This window comes from Ruditapes philippinarum, unplaced genomic scaffold (genome assembly GCF_026571515.1).
Source record: "Ruditapes philippinarum isolate M1 unplaced genomic scaffold, ASM2657151v2 ctg18689_1_1_1_1, whole genome shotgun sequence".
NCBI classification, from domain to species: domain Eukaryota; kingdom Metazoa; phylum Mollusca; class Bivalvia; order Venerida; family Veneridae; genus Ruditapes; species Ruditapes philippinarum.
In genome coordinates this window covers 495-7,517 of record NW_026858242.1, presented here as the reverse complement: position 1 = coordinate 7,517, position 7,023 = coordinate 495, and the positions used below count along the sequence as shown (strand labels likewise).

General features: G+C 34.2%; 1 long non-coding RNA gene across 1 annotated transcript; it reads right to left on the bottom strand.

Annotated features, from left to right (window-relative positions):
* Positions 1–3,153: 3,153 nt before the first annotated feature.
* LOC132752577 (uncharacterized) lies at positions 3,154–6,371 on the bottom strand. The gene is made up of 3 exons (XR_009628829.1): positions 6,060–6,371; positions 4,418–4,495; positions 3,154–4,099 (listed from the first exon to the last, which is right to left on the bottom strand). It is a non-coding gene; the product is annotated as an uncharacterized LOC132752577 (long non-coding RNA).
* Between the last annotated feature and the right edge of the window lie 652 nt (positions 6,372–7,023).

Below are 7,023 nucleotides of genomic sequence, written 5' to 3'. Positions count from 1 at the left end.
CATCTGTTTTAGTGAGGTAATAAAGTAAGATGTGTGTACATGTAGCCAAACATGTCCACTCAATACACCAAGTACACTTAAAACATATTTATAAACCTTATTATTCAACAGTACTTTTTGTCTACTAAAATCGACCAAATCAACTTGCAAAGTTTCATGCACAACTCTGCTAGTTACATGTTTCATTGGTGCTTTATTGTTAAATTTAATGTTCTTTTGTCTGTAGTGTGGAATTTTATCTAATGTTGATCTGACAAACTTTTTCGACACGCCTGCGTATGACTGCTGTAGTCGATAATAAAGTGTTCGATAGCCAACACCCTTCAGGTCATGGTAAAATTTAAGTATCATTCTTCTAAGATCAGATTGTTTCAGAACTTCCTTATTTTGATAAAAGAGTTTTGGCGTTGGTTGATCTTTTTCTAAAAAGGAAAACCCATCTGTAAGCATAATACAAATTTATCAGATACGATACAATGTAGTGCTTTTACAAATGGCTATAACTTGAAAAAAACTAGAGTTATCACTGAAGTTGATAAATACCCCCTCACAACGCTTTGTCAGAAACGAGAATTTAGTTTGAAAACTGGCTAAGGGCACATAACTCTGCAACCCCTGGACAACACGAGATGAAAATTATATCTTGCACATCTACGCTATGTATGTATGTATGTATTTTCTCCAGTGTGTATTATTATATTACCATTCTCTCCAGTGTGTATTATTATATGACCATTCTCTCCAGTGTGTATTATCATATCATCATTTTCTTCAGTGTGTATTATTATATCTGTGAGAGAATGGTAATACATACATACATACATACATACATACATACATACATACATACATACATACATACATACATACATACATACATACATACATACATACATACATATGTACACACGTACATACATGGATGCATGTTTACAGTCCTGCCGGTAAAATCCCTGATGGTCAAACACATTAGAGTGTCGTTAGAGTCCGAACCGTAGTCCTTATACCGGTATGTCGTTACAGTCCTATGTTTGCCGATAAAGTCCTTGTAATTGTCGGTAAAGTCCTTTATTTGCCGGTAAAGTCCCTACTGTAGTCCTTTTTGTCGTTTAAAGTCCCTGTAATTGTCGGTACAGTCCTAGAATGTCGTAAGAGTCCCTACGGTAGTCCTTTTTTTGTCGGTACAGTCCTTTATATGCCGGTAAAGTCCCTGTTATTGTCGGTACAGTCCCTGACTGTCGTAAGAGTCCCTACGGTAGTCCTTTTTTGTCGGTACAGTCCTTTATTTGCCGGTAAAGTTCCTGTTATTGGAGATAATAGTGATATCATAATATACACTAGAGAAAATGGTGATATGATAATACACTCCGGAGAAAATGATGATATGATAATACACACTAGAGAAAATGGTGATATAATAATACACACTGGAGAGAATGGTGATATAATGATACACACTGGAGAAAATGGTGATATGAAAATACACACTGGAGAAAATGGTGATATAATAATACACACTGGTGAGAATGGTGATATGATAACACACTGGAGAGAATGGTAATATAATAATACACACTGGAGAGAATACATACATACATACATACATACATACATACATACATACATACATACATACATACATACATACATACATACATACATACATACATACATACATACATACATACATACATACATACATACATACATACATACATACATACACACGTAAAAGTCCCTGTAATTGTCGGTTAAGTCCCTACTGTAGTCCTTTTTGTCGTTTAAAGTCCCTGTAATTGTCGGTACAGTCCTTGAATGTCGTAAGAGTCCCGAAGGGCCCTGGTCCTATTCCCAAAGTATTGAAAAAAAACACTGCAAGGAATTGTGAAATACCATCAGACACACAGACACACTGGCGGACGAACGAACGGACACACAGAAAGATAGACAGGCGAAGGTGGGAACGACAGACGGGCAAACATACAGAAAGATAGGTAGACAGTAGACGGGCGGACAGACAAGCGGATGGAAAGACGGGCGGACGGATAGACAGACGAACAGACGGGAAGACAGACGAACGGAATGAAGGCGGACGGTCGGATAGACAAGCGGATGGAAAGACCGGCGGGCGGGAGGACAGACGAACAGACCGGTGAACAGACAGACGGACGAACGGATAGACGGGCGGACAATCAGGCGGGCAGATAGACGAACGGGTGGAAAAGCCGGCGGACGGAGAGACAGACGAACATATGGACAGACGAGCAGACAGGCGGACAGAAGAGCGGATGGACAGCTGGGTGCACAAACAGACAGGCGGACGGATGGATAAACGATCGGATGGAAGGACGGGCGGACAGACGGATGAACAGACAGACGGACGAACGGACAGGCGGGCAGCCAAAAAGATACCGAGCAGGCATGAGATTAGCAGGATGAAATTTGAAAACTTTTTAAATATTTCTTTTTTTTTTGTTACATAATAAAGCTCTACATAAAAAGCATGTAACAGTTACACACATCTATAATACAATAGGCCTTCTCAAAACATTCAAAGTCCTTTTTGTTAAAAGGTTAAAATTATGCTAAGCCGTCAAATTGATGTTTCCCACGAAAATATATGATATTTCGATACTGTTGTGTGTTCTTATGACAATTAAAATGTACATGGCAATTTACTGACACCAATTGACTTACAAAATTAACTGTAGCGACACCATGACATTCATATAGTCTTTATTCGAACACAGGAAGCTGAAATTCTATCCAAAAACAAAAAAATAACGATTTAAAAAAATCCCATATATATACCATAAAATATTTTGTTTGCATTTTACGAATGGTGCATCTTTTCTTACTTATGGTGCATATCAAAAAATATTTTACATAATTATGGTACCGAAAATACTGACATTTGGTGCAGGGCAAAACGGCAAAAAATTTCGTATTTGGTTCCGATTTTTTGACATATGATGCACCATTTTACAAATGGTGCCGTTTTACATATGGTGCCGTAACACAGATGATTATATTCTGATAAACCACTAGTGAAATTTATAAAATATAATTTTCACTGTAGCCGGACTATATCTGATTGCGGATGAACAGAAATTCATAAATAAATGGAAAAACAGGCAGAAATAAATGCCGCCATACGTATATTTTACTTCTTTAGGAAAAGAAAGTCAATGTCATCATACATCATGTTAGAAATTTAACAAAATTAGTGAATTTTAACGGAACTAGATTTCAAAACTGATGATGTGACGTCATGATATAATGACGTCACAAAGGAGAATGCGCGACGTTACGCGGCAAAATCAGTAAAATATACTTAAAATCACTTAAAAAGCATAAAATAAAAAGAAAATTTATTTGTTTTACATATAAGATTGAAATATATTTCATTCGTGAACACCAGCTATTATATTTTCACTCGTGGCTACGCCACTCGTGAAAATATTGCATCTGGTGTTCACTCAGTGAAATTATATTTCAATCTTACATGCAAAACAAACAAATATCCTCTATGTAACATGATTTTGGCAAAATAATAACAGATATATTATAATACCTTTAATATCGATAAAACCCGGGAGGTTAAAGGCCAACACAAAATATAAAAGAAATCTGATATTGCGACATTTAGCGGTAGTGTTGCGACACTTAACGGCAAATAATATTGAGACATATAGCGGTGGTTGCGACATTTAGCGACAATAGTGCGACATTTAGCGGCAAGAGCGACATTAAGCGGCAAGAGTGACATTTAGTGGCAAGTGCGACATTTAGCGTCGTTGAGACATAATGCGTTTGCGACCAGCATGGATCCAGATCGCTTACCAACACTATTTCAAGTAGAGAAACTGATAGCGAACAGCATGGATCCTGATCAGACTGCGCGGATCTGGATCCATGCTGGTCGCAAACGCACTATGTTGGTTTTGTCGTGACGCGGCTCAAGTATTACACCATGAGAAACAGCATATCTCATCCTCATCCCCATAATCATTACAGCATCCGGCCTCACAGTATTTCTGATTGAAGGTATAATAGTCTTCATGTAGATACATACAGTAACTACCGCCATTACATACATCTGTATAAAAATAAAATAAAAATACAAAATAAAAATACAGTGCTTACTGCAGTACAATTACTATGTAGCTAAGTGAATATACTAGTATATGAATAACTATAATAGTGGGTACATGTAACATAAAAATATCATCCTGAGGAAAATATTATTAGCCAAGATATTACACGAATATAGTTCAGCGGAATCAGTACCCGTATTTATTTTTTGTTAGCATTAAATAAATACAACACTTTCATATTGATTTAACATATACAAATTCTATTGTTTTATCTGTTATTGTTTAAATATATACTTCTAAATCAGTAAAAATGGACAAACCTGTAAACAAAGCTGTCACAAGGAAGACAATCGTTGTTGCAAATTGTGTGATGTCAACATACATTGTGTCGTCTAGTCCTGGTAAAACAAAAACATGTTTTATATAAATGCATAATTGAGCCGCGTCATGACAAAACCAACGTAATGGTTTTGCGACCAGCATGGATCCAGACCAGCCTGAGCATCCGCGCAGTCTAATCAGGATCCATGTTGTTCGCTATCAGCTTCTCTACTTGTTATAGGGTTTGTAAGCGAACAGTATGGACCCTGATCAGACTGCGCGGATGCGCAGGCTGGTCTGGCTCCATGCTGGTCGCAAACCCATTATGTTGGTTTTGTCGTGACGCGGCTCATATAAATACCATGAGGTAGACATTTATTCATTTAAACTATTTGAGAAGAAATGCTCACTATAGTAGTCAAAATTTTGCTGTGGCACAAACATATCTTTTCATTACATTTCATTACTAAGAGCTTTATTATTTAGTCTATTAAAACTGTAAATCCTTAACAATAATAATAATATAATTATGATAAAGCATTTGAATTCACACAACAGCAATACAGATATTGTTTATTTATATATTGTAATTAATACATAGTATCAGAATGCCAGAAAGTTACTATATGATATGATATAATATGATAATTGGGTTGTGTTGTGTTGTGTTATGTTAATTTATGTTATGTTGTATTGTGTCGTGTCGTATAGTATCGTATCAAATATAGAGTATAGAGTCAAGCCAATCATGTTATCTGACCATTCTATATACTGTTGGTGTCTCAATGTATGTATTAAGTTATTGAAATCCCTTTAAGTTAAATGAAATTTCAAATCTAGGGATATTCACTAGATATATTCACCAGATATTGGTTATTTACCTTTTAGGCATACATTCATTTATTTCCAACTTTCAATGGTCAAGCTTATGGTTCACTAAAGGTGAAAATTTGCACAATGTAACTGTTAGTCTTTCATTATTGAATTTAAAATGTATATTTACTAAAACGTCAAAGAGAAATTAATCTTTGACCTTCCAAAATAAATATTGGAAACCGTATAAAATAACACAATTTTGGATCAATAATGTATATAAACGTTTCGTTTCAGCCATTTGAAATTGATCCAGCAAATCAATGCATGTTATTTTATTGATATAACATATAAACCCTTCACCGTAAAAAAGATCTAATTTTAAGTGAAAGATACCAATGAATGCCTCAATTACTGAAAATTTGGAAGCAAACCGTATTTAAAAAGGCTGCTCGGCACATTTCACACTTCATAATACTTAGACTACTTGTTTTTAGTATAAAAAATGATGCTTCTCTTGTAAAATGATTTATGACACACTTAAAACGTATAAATCATTATTAGCATGTTAATCACGAGTAGAATATGCAAACAAAATGCTTCTTCTAGTCGTTATAAAAATATAAAACATATTCGTATATATATATTGTGCTGTATAACAGTAAGTTTCTATAAGTGCATGAGAGACTACTGAGATAGATTTTTAATGTTTTGGAATAAAACAATGCATCAGTAAACTTTATTAATATTAATTTAAATCAAGGTAAAATGTGAAATGACTCTAACATTAAAAAATAAGCATACAACATGAAAGTTTAAAATACTTACAAAATTGTCCACCATTACATATATTCATAAAAACTTATCATAACTCTATAAAGAACGTTTGGTAAGTTTTGAAGTAAATCAATATCTATGTTTATACTAATTCTCAACGGATGACGTTTTGCTGTCCCTTCAGTAGTGAAACAATCGTCCTATATCATTTCTTAATTAAAATCGCGCAGCAACAGTGTAAATACCGGTACTAATCGATATACATTCAGTACGTAAATGGACCAGGTTGATCTACAGGTCTCATGCTGGTTTTATAATCGATATTACGTCGGGGAAAATCCGATAGCTGTAAAAGTATAGTGAAATTCATCCCAAATGACTATATTTGTTAATCTTAAGCGGATACTATTAATACCTGCTTCCTGTCTGATGATTAATTTATTGTGTGTTATGATATCATAAGTTTCGAAAAAATAATTTAATGATATTTAAATGTAATATATTACATACAAGTCTATGTTTTTATTCATCATACAGTGTGTAATCTTGTAGTAATCTTGTAGATATAAAAAATTCGGTAGTTCCGTCACGACATTTGCAAACTGGCGATAGAATTGTAGTATTAAACATTCTTATTTTATCAAAGCTAAAATTATTAACAACAAAACATGCAAATAATTGCGATATATATTAGATAATTCAAGTTGCTATATTTAAAACACAAGATCATGGGAATTTATGTAGGCATGTGATAAGTTATGCTACTTTGAACCATTGCAAAACAACTTCATTATTAATTAATATCTAGACTTTATGTCTTTAACTTAACTTTATTGATACACGACTTACTGCCAACTTCTCAACTCATCAACTTGTATAACACTGGAACGTTCGATATTCAGTTGAAAAAAACCCAAAACATACAGAATATCATACTGTTAGGTGATTATATTAGTTATAAAACATGAAAACTACTCTGAAAGAAACAGATGATAATTAAAGATATCTAGAAACC